Below are 15,824 nucleotides of genomic sequence, written 5' to 3'. Positions count from 1 at the left end.
GATTATTTTTTTATGTGTTCACTTATTGGTACTTATTATATTTAACGATTTGGTAGCATTTGGTTTCTGATGAAAATATACTTTGTGCTTTAAAGCATTTCTTACTTGGATCAAAATTGTAGAATGTAAAGAGACTTCCTTTAGCATTTCCACAGGAACCCCACTTGTCCCACAAGCTTTTCCACTCAGGCTTCCATCTTTATCCAGATCACCCTTATCCTTCTTTGCTGAAAATTCAAATTTTACATCTCTTTTGTGCTCAGAAGCTCATCTTGTTCAAAAAGCCCTCATTGACACCACCTCCCCTGAACCATTATGTAATATGTGGCCTTCGTGCTTGGCTTCTTTCATTTAGCATCATGTTTTCAACTTTCATCCACGTTGTAGCATGTATCAGTATTTCATTCCTTTTGATGGCTGAATAATATCCCATTGTATGATTATACTTCATTTTATTTATCCATCCATCCATTGATGGACATTTGGATTCTTTACACTGTTCAGCTATTGTGAAAATATATTTATTTTGAAATATGTTTGACTATTTAGCTATTATTCAGCTGCTATGAACATTCCTCTACAAGTTTCTGTTTGAACACCCATTTTCAATTCTTTTGGATAAATGCCAAGGGGTAGAATTGCTAGGTCATATGGTAATTGTATTTTTAACTTAGTAAGGAAGAGCCAACCTGTTTTTCACAAAGGCTGCACCATTGTGCATTTCCACCAGCCATGTATAAGGGCTCCAATTCCTACATCCTTACTAACATTTATTACTTTCCCTTTTTTTTTGTTATAGCTCTCCTTTGGGTATGAAGTGGTATCTCATTGTAGTTTCGATTTGCATTTCCCTGATGACTAATGACCTGGAGTACCTTTCCATGTATTTGTTGCCACTGGTTTATCTTCTTCGGAGAAATGTCTATTGATTTGCAAATACTTTTTTCCAATTCTGTGGGTTGTTTTTTTACTCTCTCAGTAGTGCATAAAAGTTTTAATTTTGATTAAGTCCAATTTATCTAGCTTTCCTTTTGTTGCTCCTGCTTTTGGTGTCATTTCTAAGAATCCATTGCCAAATCCAAGATCATGGACATTTACACCTATGTTTTCTTCTAACAGTTTTATAGCTTTAGCTCTTAAATGTAGGTCTCTGGTCCATTTTTAGTTCATTTGTATATTGCATGACGTAAGGGTCCAACTTGATTCTTTTGCATATGGATATCCAGTTGTCTTAGCATCATTTATTGAAAAAGCTATTTTTTCCTTCGACCATTCAATTTTGAAGGCTTCTAGTTGAAAGTAGATAGTAATTCTATATTGGTTTTTTCCCCTGTTGTTCATACATGTATATCTTCTCTCTATAAGTAGATAGGAACCCATTCCAGGAGGAGATTGACTTCTTTTATGTTTCCTGTATTTATGTAAGGGCTAAAATGGTTTCCAAAGGGAAAAAAAAAAGGGGGCCAAAAAGGACTCAAGCTTTTGACCCAGGAAAATCAGGGTAATCTATTTAAGACAATCTGTAATGTTTTTAGATATAAAATTAAGACAGTCTCTGCCCTCAAGGTGCTCACGGCCTAATGGGAGAATCTAGCACATCTGGTAGCCATTAGACACACGTGGTTATTGATCACTGGAAATATGGCTAATTCTAATTAAGACTTTCTGTAAGAGTAAAATATACACTAGACTTCAAAGTCTTAATACAGAAGGATATTGAATGAATGTCAGACATCTCATTAATAATTTTTTATATTAATTACATTTTGAAATGATACTATTTTTGGTATATTGGATTAAATAAAATGTTATAAAATTAATTTCATTTGTTTACTTTTACTCTTAATGTGGCTTGCATTATATTTCCACTGGACAATACTGACATAGACAAACAGAAAATCAAAAAGTGTCTCACAGCTCCACAACTAGTAGGTGAGAGAGGTGATGTTTATACCAATTTCTTACAATTCTGTAATGTAGGCTCTTCATTACTATGCTCTACAACTGAAAATCAGCCAAGAATGTGAAGATGTGATTGGTGGCCCCAGTTTGAAACTGGAACGTGGGGCAAGGGTCCATAACATATAATGAGTGCAGAACATCTTTAAGGAATACCAACATTCCGTTCGCACTTCACAGCTCATGAGGAGACACACCTGACCCACATCATTCAACTGGAGAACAACTGCAGGCTAAACCAGTGATTCTCAACCTGGGGGGTGATTTTGGCCCCCAGGGGACATTTGGCAATGCCTGGAAACATTTTTGGTTGTCACAACTAGCATCTAATGGGTAGGGGCCAGGATGCTGATAAATACCCTACAATGCAAAGGACAGCCCCTCCACAACAAAGAATTATTTGCCTCAATATGTCAATAGTTCCGAGGTTGAGAAACCGTGGACTAACCTTTTGCTAAGAGAAATATTTCAGAGAAAGAAGAGGCAACTGTGTGCTGGAGCTCTCAGGAAGATTAGGGGAAGGCCGGGACGTGAAGGTGGGCCTCAGAGTGTTGGCAGGTCCACTGGGTACAGGGATGGGGCAAAGCGAGCAAGAGAGCTTACCAGTCAGGAGGAGTGTGGCCAGTCGTGGGAACTGGAAATGGACTTGAGCCAACTGGAGCAAAGAGTGTGTCATGAAAAGGAGAAGCAGGGACTAGAGAAGTGGTTTAGAATTCAGAAGAATTGTTCTCTAACTCTGGTTCTTCCACTTGGCAGCTGGGTGGCTTTGAGCAAACCACTTGACCTTTCTGAAATTTAGGGTAACCCTCTGTCAATGGAGATAATTTTAATCAGATGAGATCCTCTGTGTAAAGACAATTTATAACTGAAAATATAAAGTATTGTTTTTAACGTTATCATCATGGTTGTTACCAGATTGAGTTGGTTCCAGAGTGTGAGGGCTTAAAACCAGGCAAGGAGAGGACCAGAGTGGAGACAGCTGGAGAAGACCTTGCCTCGCCTTTTTCCACAGGCAGCTGCCACTCCTGTGGACAAACATCAGTGACCGATTGGCAGTAAACTGACTTGAGTGGCTCTTCCTGGGACGTGAGGGAGGATGAGTAGTGGCTCTTTGTAGAGGTGAACAGAAAAATAGGCAGATTACTCCATGAGCTTGTGCGCTAGTCCTGTGCAACGGGTTAGAATTCAACAAGTGAAAATGACATGCAGTTTCTAAGGCTGAATGGGCAATATTTTATAATCACCCTAGAATTCTAAGAAAATGTGGATTATGAATTTTCCTTGAATCTTGCCCTACCTTCAGTGGCACTACAACGGAAATACTTTTTCGAAGCGTACATATATAGTGGAGTGTGTTTTCATGGCTCTTTGAGCTTTAATTTTCCCACATTTAATACTTAAATTCAAGTTCTCTCAGTATGGCACCAAGGCAGAAAATTTCCCATATTAATTACTTTTTAATTAAGATAATTTATTTTATAAGACATTTGGGAAATGGCCTAGCAGTTGACTATGTCTTAAGAATGGAGAGAATGTAGGATGTAGGCTTCAATAGGATGTAAGCTTCCAAAGGGCAGGGATTGGGGGCTGTTTTGTTTACTGCTATAATCCTAGTGCTTAGAAAAGGGCCCAGCACATGGTAGCACTCAGTAAATTATTTGCCAAATGAATGAGTGAATGTGCGAAGGAACAAGAAGCGTGTGTTGTTTGTGACTCTTCCTACATGGTTGTGTGACTGATCAAGTACTGCGTGCATCTGCGGTGCTGCGTATCACAGTATCTGACACCCCATCATGAACTCAGGCTGTTATCAAAACTGTCTCACTGAGACTCATCTATTGTCACTCATTCGTTGCCACAAGCACTCAAATCAAACGCTTTCTCCTCTTCTTTTTTACCTCCTCTGGAACCCAGCAGAGGTAAATCAGTAAAGTTGGAAGTGGTTGAAGATAAGAGCACAAAGGGATCAAATTTACCCCCCTCGGAAGTGGCAATTGGTTTGTCTCCTTACACCTTTCCCCAAAAGTGTCCTTTCCATGTTCCTGAAGAAGAAAACATCGCCTGGGCGGGTGTGCGCCTGGCAGGGCCATTGCACTCCAATCTCTTCAGCTGGCTGCTACAGAAATAAGGGCACTTCAGTAAGACTTGACAATGCGCCAGTTCCACCAGCGATAAGAGAAGCCTGAAACACCAACAGTCTCCACCTGCCACGGGCTGTATTTCGCAATGGAGGGCTGCAAGGCCACAAGAAGGCAAATAGGAGAGCTATCTCGAAAGCTTGCCAATAGAGTTCTGAAAATACACAAAGTGGCTTTCCTAAAGAACTAGGAAAACAAAGAAAGAACACTAAATGGATCATTTAAGGATACTCTCCTTAAATAGTTAGAAGAACCCTCATTTGCGTATTTTCCATTCTCTTTAGCCGTTTTAAGTATTTCCTAGACTTGATAATGTTTCTACATCTGTTTGTAAGTTGTTCTTTATGACACTTAAAGTCTTCATTTGGTTGGGAGAAAGCCCAAGGATATTTCACTTAGACTATATCTTCTTACAAAGAAAAACAAATAAACAAGCAAAAAAGTACTTATCCTGAACTGCATTGAGTTACCAAATTCTCATTAAACATTGGTCTAAGATTTCATTGCACAGTTGGAACCTTACCGCAGACATAGCTAAGGTTCCTAAAAGATGAAATGTCATGAGGGGAAAGGAATCTGCCACAGAGTTTCTCTTCACTGGAAACAGAAGCCCGTCTAGTTTGGGATTTGACTCATGGGAGAGGCCAACTGTATTAATTTTCTTTTTTAATATCATGTCCTTTAAAATAGTATATCCTAGGGTTTAAAACTAATAATTTTCCAACATCTTCCCAAGTTGTAGCTTATGTTTTCTAAAAATCTGAAGAGTCCTGATAAAGTCAGTAAGACGTTCTCTTTCCATCTTTTATAGAAATACGGAAGCATATGTGGTTAGGTCTACACATTTCAAGAAGGTAAAGTGTGTCGCAGGTGGAATGGTGTCGTTGAAGGTGTGTGGTGCACAACTGTGAGCCTGTACGCAGTGGGTGTAGGTGTACATACACCTGTGTCTGTGTTGTTATGTTACTTTCTTGAGCTATATATAGCCAATAATAATTCCTGAGGAAAATTCCATTTTCTCAGTGTTTGTAAGTTCATTATTGAGACATTTTTAATCTTGATATTATCATGCAGAATTTTTATTGAAAATCTTTCACCTTGTCTCTGAGTGTGACTAAAGAGAAGGGCAATAAGTTAATAAAATTAATGTAAATAAGTACATGTTATTTGTAATTGTGAAATTATGATAAATAAATAAATTGTAGTTGTTAAACTCCCACTGCCTTAAACATCTCTTCTTGAAACTTAAAGATTTAAAAAGAAAGTATAAGCCATTTTTTAATCTCTACGATAGCAAATAGAAAGCTATGCAAATAGAAATTAAAAGGGTGCCCTTGAGTAAAGCATACTTTGATTAGGTCAAATGAAAACAAAGTCCAGGACTGGAAACAAACATTTGGTCAAATGGAAAACATTTCTGGACGTCTGCCTTTCAGACCTGCCTGCCTCCCAAGCTGTTATATGGTGATATTGAAAATACTTGACGTATCACAGAGATAACACGAGGATGAAAGGCATGTTTGAAGTTCTTGAAACTATTCTGAGAAAGCTACTTGAGAAAACACGAGTGCTGTCAATAATATTGTGCAGTCCATCATTAAAAGCAGGCAATCATTTTTCATCCATTTCATCTTTCTCTTATATTTTTGACATTAAAATATCACATTATAATGAACGTTGTCTAAATCAGTCTTCTTTTGAAAAATGAGTGCCAAAAGCAGTACAAAAACCAAACTCTCATAAACCAAGACAAGCAGAAAATATGATCTTAAGAAATGAACAAATATGGATTCATTCATTCATTCATTCATTTAGCATTCATTCATTCATGTCAAGCATTGTGCTAGACACTGGAGACATAGCAATAAACAATGCAGACTTGCTCCCTGCCCCCTGAGATTTAAAGTTCAACAGAAGAAACAGTAATTACTAATTGTTTCAAAGCAAAGCAAAGTTCTGTTGACTTGTACATTAACAGTGACCTAACTCAGGCTAGAGGAGGATCGGGGATACACAGGATAGAGGCAACTCTGAAAGCTTGGAGGGCCAGCATGGCTGGTCATCTTATATGGCCGAAATAAGAAGAATGTCATTCATTTTCATGTTTAACAGAGAGAGAAGTCTTTGTAACGTTAACTTAAATTATCTGAAGAGTGTTTACATATTTATACCACAGCTTGTTTCAACTGGAGTCACTGGCTATTTCTTATCTATAGGGCACGGTAACAATTGTTTGTAGGAATGACTTGTCTATGATGTATTAAAATCCTGCTTATGATTTATTTAATCTCACTATTGCTCAGCTTTAGTTTGCCAACATACAAGGTGTGAGTTCTGTTAAATTTTCATTCTAGAAACGTTGACATAAACAACACATAAGATTGATTATTTTACCTGCTAGAACTTCATGTACATTTAGAAAAAGGCCTCTACTCCTCACTTTGGGGTTTCTTTTCTTTTTAATGCCCGCCTAGTTTTTATTTCTATTTTATAGCTATCATGCAGTAACGAATAGTTTTACTTATAAGGAACTGAAAAAAAAATTGGCATTTCCCCTACAAATTGTGGTATGGTATTATTATGTTATTTGACTAATACAGGAAACATGGTTAGTATTTATTGGTAACTGATATAGTGGCTTCCAATGGGTTTTAGAAACAGATCAATATTTATCTTAAAAGTTCCCTGCGGAAGATGCTGCTCTCCTTCTCTTTCCTTTTATCCCCCTCACTGTCATTCCTTTGATAATTATAAGCCTGAAAGAATGAGAAAACTAAAACTCGATTCATTTTAAATTTCTATTCTATTCCTCCAGATGAAATGACCTAAGACAAATAGATTATTTCAGGCTTATATGAAGAACTTCAGAGCAGAGAGAGAAATTTAAAAGCAGCAAGAATGGCAAACACCTTTTGTAGGTTTCATTTTGAAGGTAGTAACGGCGTAAAACAGTTCTTCAAAAGATGTCGTATTTGGACACGTTTGACTAAGTCACTAAAAGATGAAAACTTAAAGCGGTTCTATTGAACCAAAAGGCACCAAATAACAAATGAGGACCATCTGCCTTCAATACCGAAGTATTCATGTCCATGTTTCCCAAAGTCAGAGAAAGAGCATTCCCCAAACTGATTTAATGTGGTAAATGAATTGGCAAAAATGTTTCTGAAACACGGATCTCTATCGAAGATCAAATCCTATTGTTCCTGTTCACTTTATTTCCCAATTTTACAGTTTATTGGCTTGATGTATTTTGATTTATTTCTCCTTCTGAAGTTTTGCCTCCAATAAATATTGTAATCCTTGTTGATATATTTCAGCGCTATAACCTTTGATCCTCTGCTTTTTTGATGAATATTTTTGTATGACTAAAACAGCATTAAAAAATAGCCAGAATTGAAAAACAACATTTGCTCAGCACGAAGAACAGGAGAGAACTGTGGGAATATGCTTTGTGTTGTTAACTGTTTTAAAAAGAAAATAAAGGCAAGAAATTAGCAAGCAAGCAATAATGACAGATGGACATCAAGTTTGTCGTTCCTTCCTATCCTTGCTGTAGCATTTAACTTTGGGAACTTGAAAGGAAGAAAAATACACTTCTTCTCTACCCTCCACCCCCAAAAGTACTAAAATTTGTCAACGGTGATCTTTGCTTTTGAAAGCCCATAGTTGATTTTAGTCTATTGCCTAGATTTGCCATTCCCATATTTAACATTTACAGGATTTTATGAGTTTTTTCTATTTTCTTCTATGGTATTTTTATGAGCAATACCATATTCTATAATAATAATCTCAAATAACGTTTAATTTGTTGTCAGAAAGACAAGTGGACAAAAGTCATCCAGCTTGTGAGTTTAGCTAACTACCCAACATTATAGTTATATATTCAGTTGCTCCCCTGAAAAACTGTGCTTTTTATGGGGAAAATTATATACAATTGTAGAAGTTAAGACTGCATAGACTCTCAAAAATCTTAAGGTAATCTTTATAGATAGATCTACATTTATATCTAGCAAGAGAATGATATGCACAGATGGACATACATACATCAACATATATCAAATATATCTGCTAAACTATACAGACTTCCTAAAGGGGTAGTTCCCTCTATCACTACCACCCCCAAATTTTTTTCAAGGGATTATTGGTTTTTCTAGAATTTGTAGACTTTAAGAAAAATAGTTAGTAAAATCAAAGCCATCAGTGACTCTTACCATTCTTTTTATTTTCATGCTCTTTAACATTCTTCGATTTCTTTAACATCAATTAAAAGAAGATAATATATGGAATACAATTAATACAGACAATATAAATGACGTTTTCACAACTTAAGCTTCAAATAATGAATACTGGGCAATTAATTTTTCTTTTTTGATAGAAGATTTTTAAATCTCCTTCTGCCCATCATCAACTCCTCCAGATTTTAAGGAACTACTTGTAAAACTATCTTGCTTCTTTGCATTTATTAAGCATACTAAAAGGGGTGTGTGTGGGTGTGTATGTGTGTGTGCGTCTGGTCCTATATTCAAATGTCCATTGCCTTTTTAATTTTGTAACTCAGTCCCTAAATCTCTATTTCAAAATCATGACCCAAAATTGATCTGAAACTCTGGGCACTGCTGAGAGGAAACAAGTTTGATAGAATATCAGATAAGAGGAATTTAAAGTTGGAGAGTAAGTATTGTACCTCTGGGCATTTAATCCCCAAACCCTGAACCCAAGATAGGAAAACTCATTGTACTAGCCTTTAAAATTGACATTGTGACTCTGCAACTTTTTTGGTAAGATTCAATACTCTTTTACTGAAAAAAAAGTGATTGATAAGTACTAAAAATGGTGTTTATCTTCACAACGTTCTTTTGAAGACTGACCAAAATAGAGACAAGGAGCCTGATAACAAAAGTCTTCAGCTGTGTTTCTAAATTCAGTCCTTCTCTGCCTAGAAACTCCTAGGTGATATGACATGAATACGTTTTATGAAATTCATTTCAGTTCCCATACTTTGAGATTACATTTCTTGAATTCTGTATGCAAATGTATATATATAACCTCATGAAAATGTATCTTTGTTTTAAACGTTTGGGTACTTTAGAAAAACAACTACAAACAGCTCCAAAGACATTGTACCAATGTGGCCTTGCTTACTGAGAAATGCTTCCCTTGTCAACCCATGATTTATAATTCACAGGGGTGAAAATGAGGGGAATTTTGAATAAAAATCCTATGGTGAATTGAAACAAATACCAAATATTTTGCACTTTGAACCAAGCAACATCTCAACTGATGATTCAGCTTTTCAGAAGTCATAACTTACAGTGATCTCCAAACTTTTTAAATTCAGTACACACGTGTAAAATATTCTTGAGTACACAATATATATTATATGTATTTATGTTTATATATCTCTAAAGCAGAGTTTCTCAACCTGCACTGTTGGCATTTGGGGCTGTCCTGTGCATTGTAGGATGTTCACCAGCATCTCTAACCTCTACCCAACTAGATGTCAGCGGTACCTCCCTCAGTTGCCACAGCCAAGAAACATCCCTAGACACTGCCGCATGTCCCCCGAGGGGCAAAACTGCCTCAGTTGAGAACTGCTACTTTAAATCATTTATCTGTAATACTGTACTATTATATTAAGCAAACATGAAAAATGTCTATTTTTAAGGTTTTTATTTTGCTTTTTAGTAGTATGAAAAGAAACTATTTTGCTTTCTCTATAAATGTTATCATTAACAATTTTTAGGGGAAAAAATGTGACAAAATACACTTCAAATTGGTTTTTAAATCTTGATTTAACAGGAGGTGCCACTCTGGTTCGACTTCAGTTTATTTCAATACTTGATTTTTTAAAGGCCATTAGGGTAGAAAAAGAAATTAACTCCAAATGGATAAAATGGAACTTTTTTACTAAATCATGATACAAAATTTTCCATATAATCTAACATTTATCCAAAGGATTTTGGTGAAATTTTACTGATAAATATCTCTGCTTTGATGTCTTGAAAACAACTAAGAGATTGCATTTTTGTATTTATAACACGTATCTTTGAAATTACTACAGCTTTTCATTTAGAAAACAAGGTAGCCAGTTAGAAAACTGAAGTTAGATTTTTTTTAATGTTGCTTATGGGAGTTTTAGTAGGTGATACATACACATCATTTTCAATAATAAAGTCACATAGCAATGCACACATTGCCAAAGTATTTTCAGAATGCCTTATAGATAACACAAGTTGTTTGTTTATTTTACAGAGTTGTTACTTCCTCACTCATTGTTTAAATGTCACCTTTATCTTGGAGAAACAAATTATAAAGCCTTTTTAAAAATGTATACTCAGTTAAGACAATAGTGGCAGCTACTCCTCATCACAGCAAAGTCAGCAAACTTGAACTAATTGCCTTTGTTAAAGAAAAATGAGTAACTCATCTTCAGGTTCAAATTCTTTGCCGTGAGATAATCAGTAAACCTCTGTATGGTAGCAATTGGTTTTTGTGGTCATTCTCTACCTCATTTCAACAATGTAAAGAATCCGCTATGTTTGATGAGTTTTTTTAATTAAAACATTAGAATATCATTGTCATCCTGTGACATTTTGTGCACTTTTGGCTATAACTTCTTTGCTAAAATAGCTCATCTGTTAATTTTGCAATGTTGTCTCTGTAAACTTAGGCTAAAATTATTTCTGTGGTTAAACTAATAGTTTTTCTGCAAAATATTATTTTTACTAAAGCAGTCATTTAATATTGAGAATATCACCTCATTGGTTTTTCTTTCCTTTAGTGGCTCATAATAAAAGTGGGAAGGTAATCATTCATATTCCGTCATTGAAATAAAATTTAGCAAATACTAAGCTGAGACCCATTAGAAACATCTGTACTTTCATTTAACTCTATATCCCAAACCACTTAGACTGCATAATTTGTTATAAAACTTGTTTCTTCAAATTTTTAACAATGTTGACCGTCAAAGGAAGGTATTCTAGCTTGACGTCATACTGTTTTTCAAAGATTCTTTTAGCCATTTTTATCAGAGCAAGAACAATTCTTTCCTTAATGTGTTTTTAGGTCATTGGCTCCTGAGTGAAAATTTTCAACCGTGGCTTCTAACATTTATCATTAAACATTAGTTTGAGGATCACATAACTTAACATCATGGAAGAAATCCAGAGGCACATTTTAGGTGCATAGGTTTAAATTCTCTTGCTAATGATGAAAACCTTGTTCTACCCTTATCTGATATCTCAAGGCATAATTTTCCCCTAGATCAAGGTTCACTTTGAAAAATAGTGAATGCATATCAATATTTTGATAGTCTTCCTTATAATTTCATGGCAGAGGAGAATGGAGGCAGACATTTTGCCAAACCTGATTAGATTGTCAAAACAAGAGTTCATATTGGGCATAGAAGAAATATCAACTTTCTCTTGCCCTTCACTTTGTGTCGACATATTAGCACTGTTTTTAGTCAAATTTCTTTTCAAATGAGATAATATATCTTTCATATCTCTTAAGTTAATTATGTTCATCCATAGGTAAATTGAAACGTATATGCATATGCTGAAAGCAAATGAATTATTGAGACTCTGACAACCCATCCAAGCCATGAAATTCACAATCTTCCCTCAATAGACTGGGAGTAAGTGACCATAATGTGGAATGAAGGTGGGAATCAACATCAGTCTACATATTAAATATTAGCAAAACCTAATTTCATTCTACTTTAAGCAGAAAATAAATAAAATATAAATAGAAGTAAATCCTATTTTCTTACCAGACCCCAAAGATCATCTTGCACACTCTCTAGGGTGCAAGACCCCCATTTCAGGGCCCTTGCCTTGGAGTGAGTACTAGCTACTCTTAGAGGTGCAAATGATGTATGTTAGACTTCATTGCGGACTGAAATGAACTCTATTTTCCTACAGAAAATTAAAACTTGCAGTGTTGTTTTTTTTTTCCTAGTATGACCACCCAATGGTGCCATCTGGTCTATAACAGTTTCATTTTAACATGTGATCACAAAATGCTCCTTTGCAAGACTGGCCAAATTCAGGCAGAATGATCAAGAAGGTGCTAAGAAGCAAGCCAATGAGTGTCCCAGTTACAGTTACAGTGCAAAATACAAGACAGGTGCTTGTACCACGAACCAATGGAAAAGCCTTCTCCCCACTTAGTCCTAAGTAAAGGCAGCGAGGGAATTTGACCACAAGCATTCTCATAAATTTTTAAAAACAGTTCCCTGGCTAAGTTAATAAATGAATGGAATGGTTCAGAATTTCCAGCCAGAGTGTGACAGGTAATTGGTGAAATCGGCAAAATGTCTAGTGACCATTTAAAAAGATGCTATGTTTTCAGATCATTAAAGTGCAGCATTTTATTTGCCAATGATTTACTTCATTTGTAAAGTCTCCTACTAATAATGAAATGAAATGGCCGTGACTTGAGCTTAATAAAATATTTTATTGCTTCTAAAACCTGTGAGTATATATGGGTCCATATATATATATATATATATATATATATGGGTTCTATATTATATATATATATAGGAATAGGTGAAAGAGTTGAAATTACTCTGAAACTGTCTACATCTACAGTCGTTTATTTATTTCTAGGTAGAAAGTTTTTTAAAAATCTAGAATTTGACCTTTACCCATATCAATACTTATCAACAGAAGACTAAAGCTCTCTTTCAAGTCTGAGGGAAATAGTGTATTTAACCTTAACCTATGCTAGGGGTTCTCATTACCTTGACCTTCAAATAACTGAAAGTAAGTGAGCTTTGTGAAGACATTTACTCCTGTCAGAGGTTAGCACTGCCCACAGGCCTTCTGATTTCCAGCCCCCCAGCCCACACGGACCGTATATGCTAGTCCACCCTGTGGAGCTCATTAGTCTGTGGGTCCATTTGGCCTAACCCTTGGAGTTCACTAAACCGAATGAAGACTTCAGAAATCTCTCTGGCTTGACAGTAATATTTTCTCTACCAGAAGTCTTTCCCCAGAGCATTTTTGCCCCTCAAGACTCTCCAAAGCCACTCCCATGATAGGCGTGCTGCAATGATTCTGTTGACCCAAAACACATCAAAGACCCAAGAAGTTATGAATGCTTAGGAATCTGTGTAAGACTTGTAATGGCGTCTCCCTCCAGGGTAATAACAGAGGCGGGGAAATGAGTCAGCACAAAGCATTAACAACTCCCTGGGTGAAAAGATTGGATTTAAAATGAATGCAAAACTACAGAGCTGTTTTCTTATCATGTTATTTCCCATCCATTCTGTTTTGTTTCCCAAAAGGATTATTTCATGTAAGGGACAAGCCTCCTATCGCAAAGCTATTTTAAAAGGAATTTCCTCTTCTGTCCATAATCCTGAGGAAGACCTGCCTTAAAAAGTAAGAGCCTGTGTTTACAGCTAGGTACAGAAGGAAGGGAAAGATATTCTTAGAGTAAAACTGGCAAGAAGAGCGGATGGGACCCCAGTCCACTCCATCGAGCCACTTTTGTTCACAAACATATAGCCAACTCATCTTTCAGACAGGAACATACACAATCTCTAGGTTTATTCAGCCTCTTCCTTTTCATGGAAAATTTAATCTTCATTTTACTTTTGGGAATTGTCTCAAGTTAGAAATACTCAGCCCCAAGATAATTCTAAAACCGATAGAAGGAATCTAGACACTTCTTGTCACCTTTTATTTATCTTCCCAGTTTCTATAAAAAATTGTAGTGAAATTCCCTGTTGGTTATCTTGGCTGAGTAGAGCCCAGGTATTGTTTGAAAAATAAAAGATCATCTGAGTAAAAATTTAAAATGAAGTAAGCATGGTGATTATTGACACTTGATGCTGAGTTCCCTCTGGTATCTTACAACCTAAGATGGAAAACACAGAAAGTGGTGATTGAACAGTATGTAAGTAAACACAGCCTAAATATGATGAAGTCAACACTCTCTTATGTTTAAGGAAGGGCAAAGGGTAAAGCTTGTGAGGGCAGTGTTCAGAAGAAGCATGTGAATGAATCTCACTTCCTACTATTCATTTTTCATGAGAGATTGACCCTAAAACTAAAATCTCAAGCTCTCCTTGAAAAAGAGAGGAAATTTAATGTGTTAAAAGGAGGCAGCTTCAATGTTTTTTTCCCTTTGGTGAGGAAGCTTGGCCCTGAGCTAACATCTGTTGCCAGTCTTCCTCTTTTTGCTTGAGGAAGACTGCCACTGAGCTAACATCCAAGCCAATCTTCCTCTATTTTATATGACGGACACTGCCACAGCATGGCTTGATGAGCGGTGTGTAGGTCCACACCCTGGATTCGAACTTGTGAACCCCAGGCTGCCAAAGCAGAGAGTGCAAACTTAACCACCATGCCATCAGGCCGTCTCTGCTTCAATTTTGTTAAGAGTAAAGTCATGATGTGGGAAGTGAAATAAATATTGAGTGAATGAATGAGTGAATTAAGTAATTAATAAATAATAAGAAATGAAAAGACGAAGAAGCCCAGGAAGCTAAGGAGACAGGCAGGTTGGGAAATATGTAGGGATAAAAAAAGAAGGTAATTGGGGCGGGCCCGGTGTCACAGCGGTTAAGTTCGCACGTTCCGCTTCTCAGCGGCTGGGGTTTGCAGGTTGGGATCCCAGGTGCAGACATGGCACCACTTGGCAAAAAGCCATGCTGCGGTAGGCGTCCCACATATAAAGTAGAGGAAGATGGGCATGGATGTTAGCTCAGGGCCAGTCTTCCTCAGCAAAAAGAGGAGGATTGGCAGTAGTTAGCTCAGGGCTAATCTTCCTCAAAAAAAAAAAAAAAAAGATAATTTAAGAAAGTCTATAGAATAATGAGGGTCCAGGAATAAGTACTGTATATACAGCATCCAAGTTATATTTTAAGGAAACTGTCAGAGATGAGGAGTTCAGTATTGTAAAATATAGAAAAAAATGTCCAGAATCTATCCTAGGTATTTGGGGGATTCCAAAAATCTCAGAGGCATAGATTGTTTTTCTTCTTAATTATTAAACTACAATAGTATTTAAATAACTCTAATAATGACTGTGAATTTTATTGTAATATATTAAAAACTAGAAATTTTTCTTCTTGGACACATTCTCAGCTATGTTTCAGGGTTCTTGTAGTTGTTAAATATTGCCTTTTTAAATTTACTTTCTTAATAAAGTAAGTTCTTGATTGATTATTATCACAGGGCATAAAACACTTATGAAGGATTTGTCCTTATTCATGCTTTTATTTTTTTTTTATTTGGGTTTTATGCTCAAGTGGTCTTTACAGTGTACACTGTAATGAATGTTTTTGTTTCATTTTTTGTTCTACGTGTGAAAAGTCTTTAACTTGGCAGCTTGACACAGCATATTTTACAATTTTATTTTTTCATCTCTAAGTTATTTCAAAAGAGAATAGCTGCTTTGAACACTCTGAAATTCAATTCTGAATGATTCGTACAACCTTGAATGTAGTCCCAAACAAATCAGAAACAGGTTGTTTGGCTTTTTTTTTTTTTCCCTCAATTGTCAGTTTGCTTTATTATTTGAAGGGTAAGAAGGGGGAAAAATCCGAAAATAAAAACCCTACTTGTTTCACAATAACTATTCACGTGAAACCCACTGTATTCAATCAACTGAATCGACTCTGTCTCTCTTTTGGGGCTATATAATTATAGTTGAGACTGTAAATAGAGAACCAGCACCAAATCGTGGTTCCATAATATGCATAGTATCAAAATT

General features: G+C 36.1%; 1 protein-coding gene across 5 annotated transcripts in view; it reads left to right on the top strand.

Annotated features, from left to right (window-relative positions):
• Nucleotides 1-15,824, top strand: part of DLC1 (DLC1 Rho GTPase activating protein) — a 479,654-nt gene that overhangs the window by 368,363 nt on the left and 95,467 nt on the right. The gene's annotated exons all lie outside the window — the stretch shown is intronic.

The sequence above is a fragment of the Equus przewalskii genome, chromosome 28, assembly GCF_037783145.1.
Source record: "Equus przewalskii isolate Varuska chromosome 28, EquPr2, whole genome shotgun sequence".
Taxonomy (NCBI): domain Eukaryota; kingdom Metazoa; phylum Chordata; class Mammalia; order Perissodactyla; family Equidae; genus Equus; species Equus przewalskii.
Note: the sequence above shows the minus strand (reverse complement) of the source record. Positions and strands in the feature narration are given on the sequence as shown.